At 36.2% G+C, this 26,860-nt stretch overlaps 1 pseudogene; it reads left to right on the top strand.

The window, feature by feature from the left end:
* LOC149172819 (2-alkenal reductase (NADP(+)-dependent)-like) overlaps positions 1 to 25,620 on the top strand; it is an 86,700-nt pseudogene extending 61,080 nt beyond the window's left edge.
* Positions 25,621 to 26,860: the final 1,240 nt, after the last annotated feature.

The raw sequence follows: 26,860 nt of genomic DNA, 5'->3' as shown, positions 1-26,860 counted from the left end.
AGGGAATTTTTCTTGGTCCAGAGAGTACAAGGCAGAGAGGGCAGAAAGATGTCTAGAGAGGCTGACGCAGGGCCACGCAGAGCTTCAGAGGGAGATCGAAATTCTAGTGAGGAACAGTCAAGAATTAGTGCTAGAGCCAAGGTGTGAGACCGGGAGGCCAGAGAGATGAAGTTTCCAGCCAGCAGAGGATCAGAAGGAGGTGCAACGCAGTCCCAATTGCAGTGACACAATGACTGCATGGGAGTGGCATAGAACTGCGCAGAGGCAACGGAGAGGCTCATCTCCAATGCAGATTAGTGTCGGTTTTTCCAGTGATAGGGTGAGATCATCTCACTATTTTTTTTGCCTAGTTTCTCTCTGTACTGGATAGCTAGTTGGGCATCCAACAAATTGTATTAAGAAAACTAATGCTTAATAATACAAACCCTCAGTTGTTGCACCTATTTTCCTGCATTGGATTTTTCCGAGAACCCCAGTAAAATGAAGGGATAATGGAATAAATCTATGAGGCGGTGATTATGTGCGTCCCAACTAGAGTTAAAAATCATATGGAATATTCATAATGGGGAAAATATTTTTCACAAAGGATAGATGCAAATATAATTTGAAACTGTAGTGGAAATAGTTCTCAAGCCTTTATCTACTTTTGAAGTTCAACTTCGTTTTGGCCTATCTTTCAATCCAGGAATCACATTTGAGCGCAGGATATACCGTTGGAAAGATGCTTCTGAGCACTTTCTGATGAAAACACCTGCATTCTGATATGATCCAAACATTTTCATCCAAAAATATCCTTAAATCCTAATACTTGATGTTTATTTGGAAATAATTTGCAAGATGAAATATTATTTACAACATCTCAAACATAGTAATGATTAGCTATAATCAAACGATCCTATAAAAATTATAAGACCCTAACAGTGGCTCCAGCTGGGGATGGCATTCTCCTTGTGAGATGCCAAGAACATTGTATACTAGTAGCTTAATCCATTGGGCTAATCCCAAATCTGCAACATGTTCTGTCATAACAGCTCTGTCACTGAAACTTTTAAACTGAAACCAAAACCATTATGCACACTGAAATAAGAAATATACATTGAACTGAAAACTGTATTGCAAATTGAAACTGAAACTGAAAAGAATGCTTGAAAAAGATGCTCAGAGCACTGAGTTTATTTGCACACCCCTACTCACTCTAATCTGATGAAATGACTATAATATCAGGTAATAACAAATTTCCAATGCAACCAGTCATGCAGATGACTACTAATTTGAAGTTTGCATTCCATTTCTCCAAATAGAAAAATAAACACAAAAAATGGAAACTCAAAATTCTGGCTGGAGCCTTCATAATCCATAACCAACACAGAATTTAGTTTTGTTAAAGGTTCCAATAGGTTTTTCAAAGGATCCTCAAAATCATGGAGAATTTCTCTTTGTTGTACTATGCCTGAAAATAACTTCTCATATACTTCCTCAAAAATGTATCTATTCCTTTTTGAATTTATTGGCGTTGTGTTTTCAAGGGATGTAAGATATAATGAAGACATGACACTGAAAATGGAAACGTCACATAATGGAGGATGATGGATAATCGAGTTTGTGTAAATTAGTGTGGGTTTGTGGAATAGACTCATGATGTATTATGTGTCACATACATTGATTAATAAGCAAGTCTAGGATGCTTTGTAGTGGTCTTTGTAATATATGTACCTGGTAACTCCAAGAGTTGAAGTGTGTAATGTAAGCCTAACGAGGTATGTGTACCCCCATACAGTTTGTGGTAATCTAAAACCCACTTTGTATTTGCAGTGTCAGTTTGTGGTAAGCCATAAACCACATGTAAGAGTGAAGTGGGATAGAGATTATTGTTGGGATGGTTTAGGGTTAGCCGAGAAAACCCTCGGCCTCATTGAGTCGGGTCTTTGGTGAGCCTTAGTGGCTGGAGTGCCCTAGTGGCAAGTTTGTAGCCCAGAGTGGCTGGAGTGCCCTAGTGGTAGGTTTGTGGCCCAGAGTGGTTGGAGTGCCTTAGTGGTAGATTTGTGGCCCAGAGTGGCTAGAGAGCCTTCGTGGCTAAGTTGAGCCTTCATGGTTGTGTTGAGCCTTGGTGGTTGAGTTGAGCCGTGGTGGCTGAGATCCCTTGGTGGCATGGTTGAGGGTGATTTGATAAAACCCAAAGCATGGTTACGGGTAATTCGATAAAACCCATGATGATGATATTGGAGAGGGATTTATAGGTACATGTACATTTATCTAGTTATAATGGTTGACAAAACCATGTATGCGAAGGACATCCTACAAGACTGGAGGTCAACATATTCTTCTGTTATGTTGCAACAAGAATGGTTGCAACAATTGGAACCCATGCATTCTGGTGGATAGCTGCTCCTTTATATGGACGTCAATATATTCTTCTGTTATGTTTGACCACAACTAGACTTTGCACATTGATATCGAGACAAGTACTCATTAAGGGGGTGTGTTGGCATATGTAATTCCAACTTGTCTCAGTTGTGATTCTTTCTAACTAGAGGAGTCTGTTCCTATTTTGTTTCCTAGTTTTGTGTGTGGTGGAGATATTCTCCCAACCAACAGATTGTGTGTCCAAGATAGTTTCCCTATCTTGAGAGAACACCTCACGTATTTATTTCTAACATTATTTGATTAATAAAATATATATTTCCTTATGGAAATTTAACAATGAGGGCATATCATATTTCATAAAGGCATATCGTAAGGTTATTAAAAAAAATTTAAAACAAAGCCTTGGTTGTTTTAATATGAAGGCACCTAAATAAACATGATAGAAGCCCCTTTTTAAAAAACAGCTTATTAAACAACGACTTATTGAATTTATACATGTGTATGTACCTTTGGACCTTTCAAACTTCGTCCTCCAAACATTGGTGCTGCCAAATGATTTTTCGGATTTAGTGCTTCGTGCTCCTAATACTTGTAGCTAGTAATAAAATTTGTGCTTCGTGGTTCGGAGAGGACCTTGACGCTGACCTCGTCATCACTTTTAAAAAAAGTAATCCTCCTTTTTGAAAATTTGGTGGCTTTGTCTTTTGCACGACATAGGTTCTATGTGCAATTTTTCGCACTCTTTCAACTCCCAAGGTGCGTCGACCTTAAAAATTTCACAGTTTGGTAAGTTTTTTACACTTTTGCGCACTTTCTTATTTGTTGGGGTGAGAAAGTGATGCATTTTTCTTTCTTGACAAGTGTGAAACTGATGTAATTTTTTCTTCACATGTGTGACATTCAAGTTGCTTTCGTATTTTCTCCTCGGCCTCTTGTCCACAAACTTTGATGACATTTGCTTCTCTATGTGGAGCCTTATGCGACCTGGCAGTTCTTCTCTGTGTTGCTCTTAAGGAGTCTTATGTAGCCTATGCTTTGATACCATGACAAAGAAAGAAGATAAATCTTGGAGTAGATGGTTTCTCTTTTCAATATTATGAATCAGTGAAATAAGATTACATTGAAGACATTTGTAATAAATGACTGCAGTGACACTGAAGTGAAATCAAAATAATTGGACTAAACTAAAATAGATTATGACACTTGGATAGACAATTGTAACACCTAGCAAGTGGTTGGAATTAAATTATCCTACAATACATGGTTCCAATCTCCTCATCCATATACATGTATGAAAGGTGCGATTAAATTTATAATTTTTTATTAATTATGGAGCTAATAACATTTTAGGTTTAATCATATAAAGTATTATTGTTTGTTATTCTATTAATCAGTGTGAAAGAGAATTTGTATTTATTTAAAATGTTTTTTTATTAATTATGGAACTAATAACATTTTAGGTTTAATCATATCAAGTATTATTGTTTGTTATTCTATTAATCAATGTGAAATAGAATTTGTATTTGTTTAAAATGTTTCTATTTATATTTTAACATGTTGTGTGAAATATAATTTGTGTTTATTTAAAATGTTTCTTTTTATATTCTAAGATGTTAAATATATTGAAGTTTTCTTCAATTATTTAATTTTTAGATTGATACGTCATTGAAATTATTAATTTTATATTAATGTGTTAAAAAATAATGTTAAAATTTTGATTTGGAAAAATAATGTTGAGTACTTTTTTATTTATTTATATTACTATGGAAAATTTTGAGAGTAACTTTTTAGTTTAATATGGAAGAAATGTTGTAATGTTATATAAATATGTTGACTTAATTAAATTACATTATATAAAAATAAAAATAAAATAATTAATTTAAAGTGTAAATGTGTGAGTTACTGGTTTTGAGAAACCATGATTTTATCTTTTATATAAAAATAAATATTATATATATTCAACAATTTTTTCAAGCTGACTACCCCCATCTAACAGGAAGAAGTCTTGTGGCGGAGGTACAAATGTGTTTGCAAGTTGAACACCGTCATCAAATCTGAAGAAATTTTGCAGATGTGCAGCCTTGTTTGCAAGCTAAGAACCAAATGTGAAAAATTATGGCAGAGGTAATGAGGGAGGTACAACCATGTTTGCAATTTGATTACCAAATTTGAAAAATTGTTGCGGAGGTAACAATGCAAGTACATCCATGTTTACCAACTTATTACCAAATCTGAAAATTCTTGTGGAGGCAGCGCTGGAGGTACAACCACCTTTCCACGTTGCTCACCAATATTCAAGAATTGTGGCTGAGGTGGCAGTGGAGGTATGACCGTATTTGCAGGTTGATCACCAGATGCTTGGAATTTCGATGAAGGTATAATTTCGAATGGAGACAAACACTACATATGATGCCCCAACTTCTTTGCTCTAAAGTGCCAACAATTTTGATTTGGAAAAAACATGTAAATTTCCACCCGTATTTGCAGGTTGATCACCAAATGCTTGTAATTCTAGTGAAGGTGTGATTTTGATATGGAAACAAACATTACATATGATGCCCCAACTTCTCTGCTCTAATCGGCCAACAATTTTGATTTGGAAGAAACATGTGAAATTTTATATTTATTTGGATTTGTTGTGTTGAGAGTTATTCTTTAGTTTAGCATGAAAAACTTTTTCTCAACCTCTTCACAACTTAATCGTAAGTGACTCGGCTTCTTACATTGAATAAATGAAGAAATTTAAACATTTAGGGTTTGAACAATCCAAAATTTGTACACACTTGTCTATTTCAGATGGAATGTTATAGTATGGGAAATAAAACATGAAAGGATTTAGAGAAAACAGCGGAGCACAACAAGAACAGAAGAACAACACACTCAAAACACAACTGCACAAGAAAAACACACTCAAAACACAGCTACGGTTGTTCAATTAAAGCATAAAACCACACATGAATTTACAGAACCTCAAGTAGCTACAACTGCGTACAATTCACACTCTGTGTATCTTCCTATGCCCGATCATCTACTTTTATACACAAAACTAAGTCGGTTATTTTCCCTTTCGATGTTGAATATGTTAATTCGGTGGTGCCACTTTAAGTCTGAGCAGGTCATGGCAGTGCTGACAGTGAGGCGGTGTTCGGTGAGTTGACAGGCGATAATTATTTCCAACACTCCCCCTTAATTACGACTGACAACTTAACCATGACTCAACACAACTTAAACATGCATGCTGGCCTAAGTCTCAGCTAGGCTTACAATGACTCAAAAGCTTTGACATCAGCTCTTGTGCTGGACTTCTTTTTCCTTTTCTTCCAGATCCGATATCCTCTGAACTGCTTCATCTTGTCTCTTTTTTGTATGCTCCAAATTTTAGTTTCTTCATTTGTGGTTTCAACTCTTCCATCGTTAAATCTTTGTTTATCATAAAAAGAAAAAAAACATTTCAAGTTTTTCAAGCATGTCCTCTACTTTTTCATGAATCTGCTCGTATGTGGATTGTTGCCACATGTCATCTTCGATAGTTTGTTCTTCATCATCAATCTTCTGATTATCAATTTGCTGCAGCATAAGTTCATAATAGAATTTTATCTCTTCACGACTCCAATACATGAATATTTCATTGACATTTTCATATTCAACATCATCCATGCTGTCTACAACATTCATTGCCGCAACTTCTATGGAGACATCATAAACACATGATGTTTCTATCCATAATTCAAGGAACTTTAATTCTTCTTCAAATTTTGTTGTTTCATCTCAGTTGCTTCTAACATATGCACACACAAAATCAATGTTAAGTTTATATGAAAAAACATCTTGAGAACCATATTGGTTCTGTTCATTCTTCTCTAGAATGAGAGATTTCTTCTCTTTTTCATTCTTTGACTTTGTCGATGTCTCATAATATTGATTCTCCACGTCTTCTTCTGCAAAGAGGTTTTATTCCACTTGGTTTCTAGACACAAGTGGGTTTCTCTTGCCAAATAACAACATATCAATAAGATGTTTATGCTGCATCATCTGCAACCACTCATCACTACTGAATTGTTCTTCATCAAATTTAAAATTAAACAATTTTGATTGATAGATCCACTGAACGAGTTGCTTCTCCATTGGTAACATTATCTATGCCAAAATCAACTCCTGCTAGTAACACGTCATCAACATTGTGATCCACTTTCAAGTGAGATTCGCCAAACTCTTCATCTTTCTGTACATTCACTGCTACAGATCCATCTTCATTTTCATCTTCAATCACTGCTACAAGAGGCTGAACAACACTATTATCTTCGACTTGTTTACTCCCCTTGCACCAAAATTCCTTTCAAGGATATCCCAAGCCTCCTTTGTCATCTTTGCATCTGCAATGAGGGGAAGAATGTTGTCATCTACGCACTCCTGTATCCATTTTAATGCCAAGGAATTATTTTGCCTTTTGACATCCGACTCTTTAAAATACACGTCAAACAACTCTTGATGTTGCTTTGACTTTCTCAGCATCTTGGCTTTTCCCATAAAAACACTATAGGTCCCACGCTCTTTAGTTCAATGATTTCGCTAAGGAAATGTGTCGACATCCAAAGAAAAGTAACGAAACCAAGCATTGATATGCACGAGGAATGGATCACTATAGCTCCAATGCAACTTTACAGAGGTAGCAATACCAAATGTTTTCCACAAGAAGCTCTTATGCCTTGCAGCGGTAGTATAGATGTGACATATACAACATATAGTTTTTTTTTATATATACTCCAGAAACCAAATGTAGACGACAGTGTAAAATCAAACATTTTCTTTCTTGTAGAATGACTACGCCTTTTTCTTAGGGACTGTTCACTAGATTTATATCGAGTATTTGCTTCAAGAAAAAGCTTTAAATTTATAAATAATACCATAGTAAATTTTCACCTCACCAACTGCTCAGATGCTTTGACCGCTCCACAGGGAATTTGTTGCACTCAATGGTACATACACCTCTGCTCTCTAGCTAGAAATAATTTGATGATGGCTGCTTCACAAATGGGTTGAACACTATAGGTTCAATGCTCTTTACTTGGTCATTACTTCCATTTCCAAACAAACTCAAAATTTCATTGAATCTGTTGTGTTCTTCTTCATAACGCAACATCTTGAAATCAACCTTGCTCTTACTTGGCTCAATTCAGAGTGAAAAATAATATGCCTCAACGATCAATACTACACCTTACTAAACAATTCTTTCTTGACCATCAACATCAGTTAAAGCAAAGAAATATGCTGACACGTCTTTTATCATCCACATTCTATGTTCATTCCACCAACGTTTAAGCGAACCCACGATCCATATATAATCGATCATACTGTAACCGTATTGTTAGAAATAGTAATTACTCCCGCATGAGGAGTTGGCTAAACATAGAGAGTCAATTAACTGAGTGATTGAGTGATTGAGTGTTTGAGTGTTGAGTCAAGTCGAGTTAAGTGATAGACGAATTTTAGTGTGTGTTTGCATGTGATTGCATGTCAAGATATTTTAGGCAAGTCGCTAGTTGGAAAAGGTTAAATACCCTTCACTAAGTTCATTGTAAGAATCATGTTTTGTGTGATCAATAGAAGAGCTACAACTCATGTTTTATGTGTGAATTCATAATTTGTCTCCTCCGCCTTTTCAACAAATTGGTATCAGAGCCAAAAGATAAAACATAACGAAGTAGTGAGTAGCCTTCTTTGCTATAGTTATTATTATGTGAGCTAGAGGATGCAATTACCAATTAGTGATCAGTCGGTTTGCAGAGCTAATAATTGGAAGGGCCGTGTAGTGGCTTAGAAATTCGAACATTGGTTATTCTTGCGGCCATCAAGAACCATCGCTATGTCCGAATAGAGCATGCAAAGGAGAAATCTTCCATAAGCCACAGCCAACAATGTTGCAGATAGTCGGCAAAAATACGAAAGATTTATTTAAAGGGTATAACACCGCTGAAGGTTTAAAAATTAAAAAAAGGAGCATGAGAATAGTGTTAAAGTCAACTGAGGGCTCAAATTTAAACATTAATTTTTTTTGTGTGAAATTCAAGTTGTTTTTTGTTTCATTAAATTTATTTTTAATAGGTGACAATTAAGAAGGGGTAAAGAGATGATTTAAAATTTGCCTTGAAAAGTTTTTTTAAAAAGGTTTGAATCATTAAAAAGGATTAATTGTAGCAAGAGGGTTTTGTGCAGAAGGAAGATATTTTTTTTAAAGTTTTTTTTTTATATGAAAAAATAAAAATAAAGATATATGGTATAGAGAAATTTTTTTGAATGGTTTTTGGTAAGAGAATTTAGGGTTTTGTAAAGTCCATTGGTCTACAAAATTATTTGGGGTTTTGTCAAGCATGAGCATTTTTTTGGTGAATATTGTGCCTTACCACGACGCATATTGAAAATCATATATTTTTTTTTTTGGGGGAAATATGGGAGACAACCTCATGCAATCAGCAAAGCAGCTATAAGAAAAGGAAAGACGGAAATCATGGGTCGCAAAGCACAACTGAAGCATATTAAGAGAAGAAATAAAAAAGAAGAGACAAAGATCATTGCCATGGTTAGAGAGGTTCTGGGCGCAGCCGAGGAACTGAGAAGTCTAGCAGAAGACAAAGAATAAATCGAGGGTGATTGGTGTAGCTTTGATTTGCTACCACCTCCTATGTTTACAAGTGAATATTTTGATCATTGGGTTATCAAGATGTTAACTTTTCTTTGAGTTAAAGAGTTAATTGAGTATGAATCTAATAACCCATATGATGTAGTATTTGATGTTTTAACATTGAATTTTATAAAATATGCATTGGATGAGAAGTGTTTGTGCAAGGTAGAAAAAGCTACAACTTCCAAGGAAGCATGGAAGGTCTTGGAAGCAGAGTTTGGCACAAAGGAGAGTGACATGCAACAACAGGTTATGTCACAAGAAAAGAAATCAGCTACAGATCTGAAAGTAAACGAGTAAGACTCTAAGAGGAAAACAGAGCTTGGAGAATCTCACTCAAAAGTGGATGATGGTTGTCAAGACCATAAAATTGAAACCCATTATGCAAGCATGCATATGGATAAAGAAGATGCAACAAAGACTGAAGAGAGAGAAGTTGAAGCCTTTGTGTATGAAACAGGGTAAGAGAAAATAAATGCTCAAGGACTCCACTGTAATGTGGATGATACCGATGATGGTGAATCCCACTATGATGAGACACATGTGGATGATGACTGCAAAGTTATATGTGAATTGGTGAATTCGACCGCAGTTGATGGATTTGGTGAAGTTGAAATTGTCAATGAAATTGACAATGAGCACATGCATGCTCGAATATCCCAAAATAGTGTGGATGATCATTATGTTAATGATATATGTGGTTTCTTTTTTGAAACAAGGATCGATTGTGACAATATGGTAAGCGCAATGTTTGATGAAACATTGAAGGTTGAAGTTGCCATTGCAATAGCAAGATATGAAGCAGTTGGAACTGCTCATGAAGCAGTATGTCATCTAGCAACAGTTGATGATCAAGAACAAGATAAAGTGATTGAAGAGTTTTTAATGAGAATATCCACTGATCACATAATAGTGGAAGATAGCTTCAGTGAAGTTGAAAAGAAGGCAGAGAAGGAAGAGGTAGAGCAAGAAGCTCTCACTAAAGATCATAATAAAGATGTTTTTAACATTGTTTTTGAATATGAAAGTGTTCAGAATAGCATGGGAAAAGAAGTTGAAAGAAAGGTTGTTAATATATTTGATGCAGATTTGAAGCTTATTGAAGAATGGATTAAAAAACCAATAGAACAAATTGATGTGAGTCTTAAAGCAACAACTGGAATAAAAGAATTAAATGAAATGGTGAATATTGATCTTGAGTGTGTAGATTACAAGAAAAAAGCAACAGTGCCTGATGATGAAAGTGAAAAGAATAATATGAAAGACAAAGATGAATGCATTGAAACCATTTTTCAGCAATGGAGTCAAGAAGAGATAAGATTCTGATATCTAGAAATATGGTAGAAAGAAATTTAGGAATATGAAACACAAGAAGCAAATCAAAGAAGACAGTTTGAAGATGCAATGTTTTGGCAGCAGCCCATAGTTGAACGAATATTTGAAGAGGAAGTTGTAGAAGACATGATCCAATTATTTTTCAGAACAAGTTCAAAACAAGTCAAAGAAAAATTGCAGCAACAATAAGCGAATAAAGCCTACAACAAGAAAGTTCAATAGAGAATGAAGCAATTTCGAGGATATAGAATCTGGAAGCAGAGAAAAAGAAAATGCAAAATTGTAAAATTTTTGAGTCATTGTAAGCCTAAATGAGACATAAACCAATAGGCATGTTTGAGTGATAATTGAGTCATGTTTGAGTTATGTTGAGTCATATGGTCATAATTAAGGGGGAGTGTTAGAAATATTAATTACTCCCACATGACGAGTTGGCTAAACATAGAGTCAGTTAATTGAGTGATTGATTGTTTGAGTGTTGAGTCAAGTCAAGTGATAGACGAATTTTAGTGTGTGGTTGCATGTGATTGCATGTAAGATATTTTAGGCAAGTCGCCAATTGGAAAAGGTTAAATACCTTTCACCAGGTTCATTGTAAGAATCATGTTTTGTGTGGTCAATAGAAGAGTTGTGGCTCATGTTTTATGTCTGAATTCATGCTTTGTCTCCTCCGCCTTTTCAACAAACTCAAAAATTTCTTTGAATCTGCTATATTCTTCTTCACAACGCAACGTCTCGAAATCAACCTTGCTCTTCCTTGGCTCAATTCAGAGTGAAAAATAATATGCCTCAACAATCGTTACTACACCTTACTAAACAATTCTTTCTTGACCAGTGACATCAGTTAATGTAAAGAAATAAGCCGGCACGCCTTTTATCATCCACATTCTATGTTCGTTCCACCAACGTTTAAGCGAACCCACGATCCATATATACTTGATCATATTGTATCCGTATGCAGATATTGCTAACAAAGTGAAGAGTGAGAAACATGAACTAGATAAATTGGGAAATAATGAAATACCAGGGAGCATGCAAAGACCATGAATTAATTCGTAGAAAAGTATATGCATGGAAGACAAAGACCATAGCGGGAAGTAGCTATAACACATTCGTTGGGCTAGTTGTATTCGATGAATCCCATATAGATATGGGCAAAAAGTACTCGAAAACAATTCCAGGTGACCAACAACTCACCTTTTATGTTGAATAAATGTATCAATCAAATTACTTGGAGGCTCAAAATAAAAGCTTCACGTGAATTCTCCCAGGGCTCCACGCTATACATATCTCCTCAGATTGCTCCTAAACATCGGCATCTTCAACGCATGTGAAAGTAGCCCATGAAGTCAAGGTGGTTATCCCCACAAGTCCCAAATAATCAGATGGTTTAGTAACACTACTGTCAATTCTTCTGAGGTGGCCTCCTGGAACAATAGCGTACTAGGAAACTTGATAGCTACTCTACCTTCGCACTCAAAATTCATGCTTCCTCAAACCGCAGCAACTTTCACACAACAACACTACACACTCAACTTCTTTCACGTGCTCCAACAGCACTACATAGAGATCGGCTCTCGCTCCAGAAACAACACTAATTTATATTTAAAAACGTGTGTTTATTATCTTGCCAGAGGAACAGAAATTGTCACACTGTTTACTGTTGTTTGATACACCACCAAGAAACGTCAAACATGGCCCTCGTGCGTGACCTTAAAGTTTACTCCTCTCCTCAAAGATAATTTTTACTAAGCAGTCTAATTTTGAGCACAAGTGGCCACAGATAAAAACAACAAATCTCACAAAAAAAAACTGGAACAAAGCTCTTGTGTATCTTTTATAGGGATGGCTCAAAAAAAATAATTGGTTGTGTTAAGCAACTCACTTTACATATAATGATTCTCAATAAGCTCACTTAACATATAAAGCTTCAACACAACTCCAGGTTACTGGTTATATATGCGTTCAACTCCTAACGAGACAAAAAAACATTTCAAGATAACCACACACATACCAGACACGTTGACTCTTGTATCACATGCTAACTCATGTCGCAGGCCACTCCAGCGTCAAAATTTCTCTACTCAAGTTCACTGGCCCTTCCACACATGCACTCTGCCCAACGGCTCCACAAAACAAGAGTTTCTTAAATTCTCTCAGACTCAACTCTGATACCTTGGCTTTGATACCAATTGAAAGGATTCAGAGAAAACAACGGAGCACAACAAGAACACAAGAATAACACACTCAAAACACAGCTACGACTATTCAATTAAAGCATAAAACCACACATGAATTTACAAAACGTCAAGTAGCTATAACTGCGTACAATTCGGACTTTGTGTATCCTTCTATGCTTGTTCATTTACTTTTATACATAAAACTAAGTCGGTCATTTTCCCTTTCGACGTTGAATAGGTTAAGGCAATGGCGCCACTTTAAGTCTAGCGGGTCATGGCGGTGATGGTGAGGCGGTGTTCTGTGAGTTGACATAGTGTGATTATTTCCAGCAAAACAAACCTTCAATTTTGGCTTCAATTACAGCTTGTTGTGCCTGGCTATGTTCATATCATTCAATAACATCATTTGGAAGAGCTCTGTTGATCTCTAACAAAGGAATTGACTCCTTACAGCCATCAATAGTCATGCAAGATGAATAGCCATACGCCTTCACACCTCCATAAATAATTTAATTCACTGGCTTCCTTATACATTTAAAACAAAACCAATGCCCATTTCGACACTATAGCATTCATTCAAACTGATAAGGCCAAAAACAACAACCACGTTCTATAGACGTTGTCCTTGCTCCATCCATTTCAGCTATTTGCGTCTCACTCCAACTTTTAATTTACAAAATTACTTTCTGAATTATTTGGAGTCGTAACCTCCCCAAAGTCACCTGCTCCATTAATTATTGCCTAGCGCTTTCACTTTTAGGAATCATTAAAATGCGCCATCAAACAAGATCTTTCTCCTTTTCTGGTCCTCCCTTGAACTCCTCTTCCAAGGACTTCTATAGGTCCATTCTCTAATGAATCCAAAGCAACCCAACTTTCCATCCTATAATTAGGGGTGGTCTGAAGAAAATGATGAATGTGCGTCATACTTCCCAAACTCGGTGAAAATTTCTAGAATAATTTGCCCAAGTCCAATTGGTCTGTCAAAGTTTATGAGTAAAATCAACAATAGGTTATAAGTAAATACAAAGTAGATCCTTTAGGTTAATTATATCGACAATTTTTAAGTGGATAACATTTCGTTGTGCGCTTGCGCTTAACCAGGCTTTGTATGGACCCTGTTGAAATATTACTTTCAACTGCAGCGCTTGCCGGAATCCGCCATTAAATAGCGACCGCAAATATTTTTTTCGAAAAACCGTCATGGGATTCCCCGCACCGCCTTTTACGAAATTGTGGTAATTCTCCGAGGGGCAGCGAACACACTCATCGGCCGACACGTACCATGAGCGGTTTGTCAATACAACCCTTTCCCCAGCGCGTAAAGTTCGGTAAAAGAGGCCGTGCAATTTTGTCGACAACCGTCCAATTAATGCCAAGGCTTGATGTACAGCTGCCAAATAACTGTATTCATCAATAACAGAGAAGTTGAAGTTCCAGCGGGACCGATAAACGTGAGGGCTGTGTTTGGGAAAAAGCAGTTTTGGTACACTCCTCTGGGCTGTCCATACTGGTAAATGAATATGGATTCACTTTGCAAGGCCTACACCATGGAGCTATTTATTACTTGATGTGAATTGGCATTTTCATTGATGACCATCTTTATCAGTGAAGTAATTAATGAAAATTTATTACGGTTGTTGAATGTAGGTGAAGATTTTTATTTTTATTGTTTTTAATTCATGGGAGTCAGTTTATACGGTACAAGAAAAATGTAATGTTATGTTTTTTTGGTAGATGCAATGTAATACGTAGCAGCACAAAAGTAAGAAGTAAAAGGAAAAATTACACACAGCAGTGTTAATTTTCAGGAGAGACAGAGTGAAGTTTTTTTTTGGAACTGCCTCTAAAACAGTCTTGCTGTAATCCCTCTGTTAGAGGAAGATTTTTTGTAACAATTGGTTTTGTTAATGAATACAAGTTTTTGTTGTGTGTATGAAACTCTGTCATCCCAAAAACATTTTTAGTTTTCGTGTGTTAAGAAACCGAGCATTATTCTTTGTTCGTTTTTGTTCAGGAATTATCAGAAATTCCCAACATGGTATCAGAGCTTGTCCAGGCTCTTTGAATGTGTCAAAGAAGCTGAAGGAAGGATTTCTTGTTGCAGCAGCTTCTCCAGCAGAGTGAAGACTCAGTCAAGAAAGAATCCAAGGTATTTCTCAAGTTAGTTTTTGTGTTACTGTTGAGGATAGTTAGTTATTTTAAATACATAGTCAAGTATTTTGAAGCATAGTTAAGAGTGCAAGAATGGCTGGAGCCAGCACTAGCATGGGTATCTGTAATACTCAGCTCCCACAATTTAATGGGAAAAACTATGACTATTGGGCAATAACTATGAGAGCTTTGCTTGCTTCCCAAGACTTATGGGAATTTGTTGAGGATGGTTTTGAAGAACCAGCAGATGAAGATGAGTTTAATAATTTGACTCAGGCAGAGAAAGAACTGTTGAAGAGCAATAAGAAGAAGGATTCTAAAGCCCTCTACTTTTTGTATCAAGCAGTGCATGAGAGTGTGTTTCCAAGGATAGCAGCAACCAAGAGATCCAAAGAAGCATGGCAAACTCTCAAGATAGCCTATCAAGGCATGGAGAAAGTGAAGACAACAAAACTACAGTTGCTGAGGAGAGATTTTGAGACTCTCTGCATGAAGGAGTCAGATAATATTGACTCATTCTTCACACATGTGATTGGTCTGGTCACACAGATAAGGTCTCATGGAGAGATTCTTGAAGAAAGGAGGATTGTGGAGAAACTATTGAGGATCCTACCCTCAAGGTTCGATGTGATTGTCACCACCATAGAAGAGACAAAGGATCTCACAAACTTCTCAGTTGATGAACTACATGCATCACTGATGACACATGAGCAGAGATTGAGTAGAAATGAAAACTCATCTCTAGAGCATGCCTTTAAGACCGAGCTGTTCTTTGGAAGAGGAAGAGGTCAAGGTAGAGGAAACAAGAGAGAAAGAGGTAGAAGCCAAAACATAGGTGGAAGAAACAGTCCAGCAAATGCTCAAGGAAGAGGTAGCAATCCAAATCAGAACCAAGGCCAAGGCAGCAGCCAACAAAGTGGACAACATCATGCTCAAGGACAAAGGTATGATAAATCCAATGTCCAATGTTGCTATTGTAAAAAATATGGGCATTATGCAAATGAATGTAGGAAGAAGCAGCATGATATGAGTAATAGAACTAGTGCAATTTTCACTAGAGAAAATATCAGCCAAGATAATTTGTTTTTAGCCTATAATATGACTGAAGCAAAGAGTGAAAATGTATGGTTTCTAGACTCCAGTTGCAGTAACCATATGACAGGAAACATAGCCCCGTTTTCTATGTTAGATCAGAGTGTGAAGTCACAAGTCACACTAGGGACTAATAGTAAAGTTTTTGTTATGGGAAAAGGATAAGTAAATGTCTTAACAAGGAAAGGTGAAAAGAAAACCATAGCAGATGTTTATTATGTTCTTGGAATGAAATGTAATCTCATAAGTATTGGACAGCTTATCCAAAAGGGGTACAATGTTTTCTTTGTGGATGATGTATGCACCATCATGGATAAAACACCCAGGAAACAATGTATTGCTGAAGTGAAGATGACAAGGAACAGGATGTTCCCTCTCAGAATGAAAGCAAATTTAAAAATGGAGAAGAAATAGCAGTAGTGACATAAGAGGCTTTCCAAAGTGAACCAAAAGATGAAAATTGCTTGTGGCACTTGAGATTTGGACATCTCAACTTTGTAGGTCTTAACTTGTTGAATAGAAAAGGAATGGTAAGAGGATTACCATTGATAGAGAAACCAGACAGCCTTTATGAAGGCTGTATCTTGGGGAAACAACACAGAGAAAGTTTTCCATCTAGGAAAAGCATAAGGGCAAAAGCACCCTTAGAAATTGTCCACTCAGATTTATGTGGACCAAAGCAAACTCCATCACTTGCAAGCAGCCACTATATGCTAACATTTATTGATGATTTTACTAGAAAAACTTGGGTTTATTTCCTGAAGAACAAAAGTGAAGTGTTTGAAAGATTTTGCAATTTCAAAGCACTTGTAGAAAACCAAAGTGGGCTGCATATCAAAGTCCTAAGAATTGATAGAGGAGGTGAGTATATCTCCAAAGAATTTCTACGTTTTTGTAGATAAAATGGAATTCATAAGCAATTTACCACTAGGTACACTCCGCAGCAAAATGGAGTTGCCGAAAGGAAGAATAGGACAATCATGGATATGGCAAGGAGTATGTTAAAGGAAAAGCATTTGCCAAATGATTATTGGGTTGAAGCTATACACTGTGCAGAATACATTTTGAATAGATGCCCTACAAAAGTAGTCATGAACAGAGTGCCGAAAGAAGCATGGAGTGGGAAAAAGCAAGGAGTCACCCACATGAAAGTTTTTGGATGTGTGGCTTATGCACACATTCCAGATCAACTAAAGAAGAAGTTGGATAGCAAAGGAGAGAAATGTATTTTCATTGGATACAGTGAGGAATCCAAAGCTTATAGGTTGTATAACCCATCCACCAAGAAGCTTATTGTGAGTAGAGATTTTTAGTTCATTGAGGATGAAGCTTGGGATGGAAGCATAGAGAAAAAAGTGAATGTTAAAAACTCTTTGTCTCATGATGAAGATGATGAGGAGATGGCTGAAATACATCCCCAAATAGCAACACCAACACAAGGGCAACAAGAGACACCCTTGAGGAGAAATGAAAGTGCTTCTCCAAGCACACCACAAGGAGGAAATTCAAGTACTTCTTCAAGCACTTGTACACCAAACGAAAGAGGTAAGAAGTTCAGAAATTTAAGTGACATTTATGAACAAGAGGCAACAAATGAAGGTATGAACTCTTTCTTTGTTTTATATTGTCATGTTGATGACCCTGTTCATTTCGAAGAAGCAATTAAGGATAGGAAATGGATAGAAGCTATGGATGAGGAGATCAATGCCATAGAAAGAAACAAGACATGGGATTTAGTTGAACTACCAAAAGGAAAAGAAGTCATTGGAGTTAAATGGGTCTACAAGACCAAGAGTAATGCTGAAGGAAAAATAGAAAGACACAAGGCAAGACTTGTTGTCAAAGGATATAAGCAACAGTATGGGAGAGACTATGAGGAAACTTTTGCACCGGTTGCTAGAATGGAAACCGTGAGAGCAGTGCTGTCCATAGCAGCACAAAACAAGTGGAAAGTTTACCAAATGGACGTGAAGTCAGCATTCCTAAATGGAGTGTTAATGGAAGAGGTTTACATTGAACAACCTCTAGGCTATGAAAAGAAAGGCCAAGAGCACAAAGTGTGCAGATTGAAGAAAGCTCTTTATGGGTTGAAGCAAGCACCAAGAGCATGGTACAGTAGGATAGATTCATATCTACTAGAAAATGGATTTGAAAAGTGTGAGGGAGAACCCACCCTCTACATCAAAGAAAAGGATGGTAAAATACTAATTGTTGTGTTATATGTTGATGATGTTATTTTCATAGGTAATGATGATTACCTTATTGAAAATTTCAAAACAGTCATGAAAGAAGAATTTGAAATGACTGACATGGGTTTGTTGAGATACTTCTTAGGAATAGAAGTAGAACAAAATGGAAATGGGATTTTTATCTCACAAGCGAAATATGTTAATGAAGTGTTGGAAAGATTTAATATGCAGGAGAGCAAAGCAGCAATCACTCCCACAGTGATGGGATTAAAACTCAGCAAAGAGGAAAACATCAAGGATTTTGATCCTAGTTTGTACAAGAGCATAGTTGATAGCCTCATGTATTTGACTGCAACTAGGCCGGATATAATGCATGCAATTAGTTTGATTTCTAGATTCATGGGGAGGCCTAAAGAAGCACATTGGCAGGCAGCAAAAAGGATTCTGAGGTATGTTAAAGGTACTAAAAGGTTTGACATTTTATATACTGCTTCAGAATGTTCAGATTTAATTGGATACACTGATAGTGATTGGGCTGGAAGTGTAGATGATCGGAAAAGCACATCCGGTTATGTTTTTCACATGGGTTCAAGAGCCATTTCATGGGCTTCTAAAAAACAACCTATTGTAGCGTTGTCTACAGCAGAGGCAGAATATGTGGCAGCTACAGCAGCAACGTGTCAAGCAATTTGGATGAGAAGGATGTTAAGGAGTTTATGCCAAGAGCAAGCAAAAGGAACTGTGATTTTTTGTGACAATAGCTCAGCTATTGCATTATCTAAGAATTTTGTGTTTCATAAGAGAACAAAACAAATTGACACAAAGTTTCATTAAAATCAGGAAATTGGTAAACAATGGAGAAATTGTTTTAGAACACTGCAGAACTCAGGAGCAGGTTGTAGATATTCTGACCAAACCATTGGGGCAGAAAAGTTTTGAGTTTTTGAGGAAATATCTGGGTATGACTGATAACCCAGCAGTTGAAATTAAAGGGGAGTGTTGAAATATTACTTTCAACTGCAGCGCTTGCCGGAATCGACAATTAAATAGCGACCGCAAATATTTTTTTCGGAAAACCGTCATGGGATTCCCCGCATCACCTTTTACGGAATGGTGGTAATTCTCGAGGGGGCAGCGAACACACTCATCGGCCGACACATACCCTGAGCGATTTGTCAATACAACCCTTTCCCCGGCGCGTAAAGTTCGGTAAAAGAGGCCATGCGATTTTGCCGACAACCGTCCGATTAATGCCAAGGCTCGATGTACAGCCGCCAAATAACTATATTCATCAATAACAGAGAAGTTGAAGTTCCAGCGGGACCGATAAACGTGAGGGCTGTGTTTGGGAAAAAGCAGTTTTGGTACACTCCTCTGGGCTGTCCGTACTAGTAAATGAATATGGATTCACTTTGCAAGGCCTGCACCATGGAGCTATTTATTACTTGATGTGAATTGGCATTTTCATTGATGACCAGCTTTATCAGTGAAGTAATTAATGAAAATTTATTACGGTTGTTGAATGTAGGTGAAGATTTTTATTTTTATTGTTTTTAATTCACGGGAGTCGGTTTCTACGGTACAAGAAAAATGTAATGTTATGTTTTTTTGGTAGATGCAATGTAATACGCAGCAACGCAAAAGTAAGAAGTAAAAGGAAAAATTACACACAACAGTGTTAATTTTCAGGAGAGACAGAGTGAAGTTTTTTTGGAACTGCCTCTGAAGCAGTCTTGTTGTAATCCCTCTGTTAGACGAAGACGAAGATGTTTTGTAACAGTTGGTTTCGTTAATGAATACAAGTTTTTGTTGTGTGTGTGAAACTCTGTCATCCCAAAAACATTTTTAGTTTTCCTGTGTTAAGAAACAGAGCATTATTCTCTGTTCGTTTTTGTTCTGGAATTATCAGAAATTCCCAACATACCCGCAAACACCGACATATAGGCAGGATGGGTTTATAAAACTATTTTGAGGTTATTGAGTTTAAAATGTAAGATTTAGTAAGCATATGTATTCACATGATGGGTTTTATAGAAATTAATTTAAATTTATTTTAATTTTAGAGTTATTTTGAGAGTAATAATTTTTTCCACTCTAAAAAAAGGTTGTATTTTAAGATATTTCATCTTTAGTAAATTCGAAGTTGATATAGATCTAGATTGATGTTATGTGTTGTTATATTATGTTATCTAAATATTTTTGCTTAATCAAATTACATAAAATTAAAAATAAAATTAACACATATATATAATCAGTATAGATTTATCTTAATTTTGGGTTTATGAAAGACTTGAGAGATCAAATTTCTTGTAAACTAAAAAAATATATTTTAAAAAATTTGATCACTCTAAAAACTAGATAAATACAAAATTAAAATAAATCTACAATAATATTACAACTAATACAAATATAACATTTTCATAAAAAAAAAATCCATAAATATAACATTTTCAAAAAAGAATCCATGATTGCAACACCACCACACTACTATTCCTATGTAAATATATGATTAATGTATTATTGGTATATATATGATGAGCATAGATAGGAAAGTGAAATGTTTATGTAGCGATTGCAATAGCGAGTCCTCCATGATTGGTTTATTTACAAAGGTTAGACGTTGTTAGTGTGTTGTGCGTTACCTTAGTTTTCCATCTTATTTTCATTCCATCTCATTGCCATAATCGTCATAACATGTGATAGGCAAGTCTTAAAATGATTGCTGCATATTTCAACTTTATTCACTGTTCAGTCGATCAAGGTATAATTGATTACTTGCATGAGAGCATTAATATTGTTAGAAGCATTTTTTTATTTTTTTTTTAACTACATGGTGAATAACTGCAACCATTTAAGGAATGATATGTTGTTTTTTTAATGGATGGTATGCTTTATGCCTTGTAAAAGGTTAAGAAAGAAGTTTTTCCATGTAAAGATAGCAACGATCTCTTAGTGTTAGCTTGGTGGGGCAAAGACAAGACGCCGTGTAAACAAAAGAAGTCACGTTGGAAGGAAGTCACAGCTGTCCGAAGAAGAGGACCTGTCATATATGCACATTTGAAAATCAGAGAACCCAGCTAGACATTGGAAGCGTGGGCAATGGTAGACGGCCTGGAGATGTCGCTGTGAAGAATCTGTAGATCCATATCCCCGACAGTTTATGAAGCAATCTAATGATGGCTTTTATTTACAAAATTCTCAGCTGAATCAGGTGATTGGAACTGGTTCAGTAAGGAAGGTAGTGCATCTGCTAATCCAGCGGTTGAAATTCCTCCTCGGCAATTTCTCGAGCTTCCTCTCGTCGTTGCACGCTGCTTATATTTATTAACAGTTTTACTCACAATCACAGTTGTGGAATTACCGTAATACCTCATCACAATTAAAAGTTATATTCCTTCATCCTGCGGAGAATCTTAACCTGCTCTTAAAATAATGTTAACTTTAAGAGCCTTAAGTCGATACATGTAATCAAAAACCAATTTAAACCCCAATATCTGAGATTTAAAAATAAAATAAAGTAAGTTGATAAAATGTAATTAAAAAACCATAACAAAACCCATTCAAAAGACATGCGACTTCAACAAATCTTAAACCCAATCTCCCACAATATGCGACTATTTTATTAATTTTATGTCTTAAGAGTAAAGTATAAATTATTTTAAATTTTACTGATAAATATAAATTTAATTACTTAGATCATATATTCAAAAATAAAAGTATACGTATCTGTCACATATAAGCGTAGGCTTAAAGAGTCTTCTTCTCGGGTGATGTGGAAGGGAGGCATTGTGGCTATCCCAACAAGTAATGACTAGGAGAAATGTGTCATGCTGCCCCTCCCTGGGATGAGTTATAGACCATATCAATGTGTCATGCTGCCCCTCCCTGGGATGAGTTATAGACCATATCTTTGATGGATTTAGGCATGTGAAATCACAACTTTTCCAATCACCTTTATTTGAATAAGGTACGCGAAACTTCTACCCAATTGCAGCCGACAGTTGCTCGCTTTCATCTCAGGAAATCTTAACGGAAAATCAAATCTGGAATCTGTGAAATTTGATGCCAGCTGGTTCGACTCGGGAAGCCCGCGAGTTATGGCGCACGTTGTTGTCTCTTTTACTTGCTATCCAGCAACAAACTCACGCTTTCCCAAAGATCCTAACAAACCACGATGTATAGCCCACCGAGGGGTTAAATTTGACGCCCGTATGCTCGTTTTTAGGTTTTTTACACGTAAAATACGTTCTAATTTCAAATATCCGCGTCAGGGGTAACTTGCTATTAATTTTTAATAACGTCAATATGACGGGCATGTTTGAAAATGAAAAGTTTTAAGTTTTTTTTAATAATTTTTTGATATATATATATATATATATTTAACATTGCAAGTTGCGCTGAATGAAGGATTCATCAACATTTTTAACGTTTAATTTAATAATGCACGGTTATTATTAATAGGGATAATCCACCTGGCACCCGTAACCTGTTACCCGTGTAACGGACTATCTGCATTGACTCCTTTAAATTTACACTGAACGTGGAACGCGGACGCCGGCCAAGTCGGTATAAATAGTGAAGTGACTGTGGCTGTAGGCTGTAAGTTGGCGGCCCACGGGGGCAACTGCCGTTACCCAGAGACTACAAATGCGTCCACCAACTTTCACGAATGGAAATAAATTTTGTGGGGTCTTGATTTTATTAGGATCGTCTGTCCGCGACGAGGCGGCCTGTTTGAAGGTATCAAACGGGCAGGTCCGGGCAATTTGGCAGAGAGTTTTTTCTCGTTTTTTCGCTGATAAAAGGGTGTGTAAGTTACAAGTTATCGATGGGAAACCCATCCGCTGGAGGTCCGAGAAGATACAGCGTGTAATTAGTAAGACTCTAGATAAGCATGGATTTTGAGTATTGGTAAGTTTAGAATTTACTGATAAAGGACAGTGATCGCTGGAGCATTTACCACTGGTCCACTGTAAACTTACCAAATACCAAGTACCAGACTACCGCGGCCCGCGGGCCTGACCGCGTGTCCAAGATATGGAAAGATATGGAAACAGGAAACTTAAGTAACAAGTTACAAGCCTTACAAGGTGAATCGGTGATTGGATTTTCATTAAAAAATACAATTCTGGGAATGTATGCTCGAGCGGCGACTGCGAGGGCCGAGTTGTCAACAGTTCAACTATACTTTTGCACCAGAGATCATAGATGCTACACAGTGAAAACCAACATCAACCCCGGTCCCCAACAGAGTTCTGGTCGTGTGTCTGGTGCGATTTCTGTTGGGTTTTCAGCTTCTGTCATCAGTTTATATACATCGCCGATTCGCCAGCGTTGCCAGGTTTTTGAAATCCCTCCCTCTCTCTCTGTACAAATAACAATAACAATTACACTGTTATAGCTGCTAATTTCATGGGTGGAAAATTGGAAATGGATTGGATTTAGGATATAATGATACGGCCTTTGACTCCTAGGCTATGTAACCAATAGTACTAAAAGTTCTGATGATAAGTTTTAGCCCGGTCCCCCTGTCATGAAATGGAGAAGAATAAGTGTTCATGGTAATAATTCCATTATGTCAAAATTTACAGTGTAAACTCCATGGACCTGAACAAGAGGAGTTAGATGTATGTACCCATTTAGCAAATGTATCTGCATCTATTTGCTCATATCCCAAGGAACCTGGTTGTCGTTCTGAACACGTAAAGAACCTGGAAACAACAAAGGAGCTCAGAAACAGAGCTTTTCCTAGCTGATTATTGTCAATGTGAATAATGTGAAAACTGTACAGTTTTTGTATTTCATACCCTGCATCTGAATATATCCCGAGTTTGAGACCTTTGCAGCATGGGATGCAGAATGGAATTATATGGACCCGGTATTACTATATATAGATATTGATATTTTTTTTGTTTAATTCATCTTCTACCAAATTTGTATTTACTATTTGTATCTAAACTATTATGGATGAGAATTTATACCCTGTTGAAATAATTTTCATTCTTAACGGTTTAATGATCCATAACAATTCTGCAGTGAACTACACGCCGCTTGAAATGTTGTATATATTGCTTGGTAACAATTCTGCAGTGAACTACACGCCGCTTGAAATGTTGTATATATTGCTTGGATTTCAGCGATATATACAGCACTCAACATTAACTGCAGCCTGGAGTGTTACATATATAGTTTGGATTGGATTTAAAATAACGTAGATATATACAACTCTTCACCCAGGTTTCGAATTTTAAAACAGAATTAATTTTAAATTTGATGGATTTTACATTTATAGTGTCCTTGGTGACTTGGACTGTTTTGTTATTTTGTAATACGAGTTATTACTTTTGATGGTTTTGATTTTTATTTTATAACATATGAATTAGGATATAAATTAACAGCAATATTATTTTATAGTATATGAGTATGAATTAGGATATAAATGGACGGTAATAAGCAGTTTAAAAATAAATAAATAATCCATTAGGATATAGTATATGAGTATGAAGCAGTTTAAAAATAAATAAATAATCCATTAAAAAAATATGCTATGCTTGATTTTATTCTTAACAAACCAGTTCACAGAGCACAGATGAAACTTGTACAAATAAATTTTAAAAGTCATATGATGGGCAGTTTAAAAATAAAAACGTCATAAAAAAATTCCTTGACGGGTAGGGTCACCCGTCAAATTTAACCCCTGCCTCTTTTTGGCCTCGGCCTTTCCGAACCGTTAGAGCCTCCTTCAACGCCACTCGGTGCTAATCCAACTGTTGAAATGGGCAGTATAATTTCTGGGTTCTATTATGTCTTTGAGTACACTATTGTTCTAGGTGTTCAGAAAACTTAAAACCGGTATCACAAAACCGTCTGATTATTTGGTACTGGGTATGCCCGGCTAGACTGCATGGGCTGTTTTCATAATCGTCAGAGAACTTAATCTTCGGAGTTGTTTTTAGTGGTATTTTTTAGATGCGGAAAAAATTGAGGTGAAATTTTAATTTGTATTATTTAAATTGGTTTTTTTAGAGTATATATGGATTCATCATATTGAAAAATCCCTAGGGCATTTGGAATGTGCACTGATTACCTATCAAACTTGTGATTCCAATAAATTCCTATAAGATTTTAGAGAAATTAGACAAAAAAACCCACCCGAAAAACTTCCAAAAAAAAACACTAAAATCAATTCATTCAAAAATTTTTAATAATTATTCGTCATGGCAATAGTGGGCTAATAGGGAATGCTGGTTGGGCAGCCCACCAAAGTCGAGGGCTTCCGCATTGTTGGCAGCGCAGGTAGCAACCAGAAGGTGAAGCTTCTGAAGGAAGATTTTGGTTTTGATGATTCCTTAAATTACAATTCTAATTACCAATTGGAAGCGACGTTGACCAGGTATTTCCCCAGAGATACCAAATTTGGTATCTCCATTTTTGTTGGAGGAATTACAGCATCTTTGTGGAATCTATAATTTCTAGTTTGGAAATCTGATACCAAATTTATTTGGTATCTCCATTTTTGTTGCACAGCACTCTTGTGGAATTTATAATTTCCAGTTTGGAAATTTTAGTTTAAAAATACAGGTATACTGACAAGTTTTGGTGTAATGGCAAACTTCTACAACTTTAAATTTTGTGTAATGGCAAACTTCTTCAACTTTAAGAAGAAGAATTGACTGAGCCATGTCATTATGAAACCTCGGATTCCTATCTTTGTATTGATTTCATGGCATAGTCATGAGTGGAAAAAACATTTGAGAGTGATAAACCCGCTCAACTTGTCGGAAAATGTGTACAGACAGAAGGCTTCCTGTGTGGGTAGTACCTTCGTCGCGAGGGAAAGTTGATCTAGGAATGGAAAATCAAATACAAGAAAGATGTTGAGGAGTTGGACAGCTTCTTGAAAGTTGTCAATTCCATGTTTACTAAGGAGCCGTAGGCTATTTGCTATATAATTTGGATTTCTTTAGGTCTATTTTCTAATTTAATTGGTTCAGAATCAGGCAAGAATTTATTAGAAATAGCAAGTTGAAGTTATTAATTTTCTACCATCGAAATGTTTTAAAGGTTTTTCATATATTGAATTTATAAACATAAACAAAAATCAATTTTAACTAACAAATATCAAAAGAAAATTATCACTATTTTAACAAAAACTCCCAAACTTATAATGTTTAAATTGGTACCTCAACCATGGTGGCTGCCTTGCATCTTTACTGATGGATCTACGGGCACCTCGACACTAACCAAAGGCGGCTCACCCAGGCCTTAAAGTTCCTCGTTTTTTTAAAGTAGTTAAAAAGTTGAAGGATCTGGCTGAGTTTTGATCTGTTTTTTATGTATATGTGTCACTTATAGTTATGGTTAAGTTACCAACTGTTATTCCACAATATTTTTACAATCAGGGATTGTGATCGTGACCACGACATTTTTCCGTGCTATGCTAGGACTGCTAGGACTAGGGAAACATTTTTCCGTGACCTTGTGCTGCTCGACATATCGGCAGTTATGATTGGAAGCCCAAAAGGGTTGACAGTAATGAATGGTATACTTTATTACGTCAACGTCCACTCATTTGTTTCGAAAGAATTTGATTTGGACCTTTGGAAGAGAATTTTTCTTTGTAATAATTTTTATTCATTACATAATTTCATGGGCCGTGAAGTTTCCAACGGTTAGTTCAGTTTTCTAACTTTGCTAGATTGATTTAGTAGTTTTAATATTATATTTTTTAGATTTCTGCCTCCAAGGTTTAATGGCTTATACTTGGTCCCTTTTCTTTTAGTTTGTATCCCTTTGGTTTTTTTCCAAAAAAAAAATTCGAACTTTTTATTACCAGGATAAAAAGTTACATAGTATATGCCGCAGCA

This window comes from Pinus tabuliformis, chromosome 4_2, assembly GCF_031772625.1.
Source record: "Pinus tabuliformis cultivar Carrire ecotype Pingquan chromosome 4_2, CPIR1, whole genome shotgun sequence".
Lineage (NCBI taxonomy): Eukaryota > Viridiplantae > Streptophyta > Pinopsida > Pinales > Pinaceae > Pinus > Pinus tabuliformis.
Note: the sequence above shows the minus strand (reverse complement) of the source record. Positions and strands in the feature narration are given on the sequence as shown.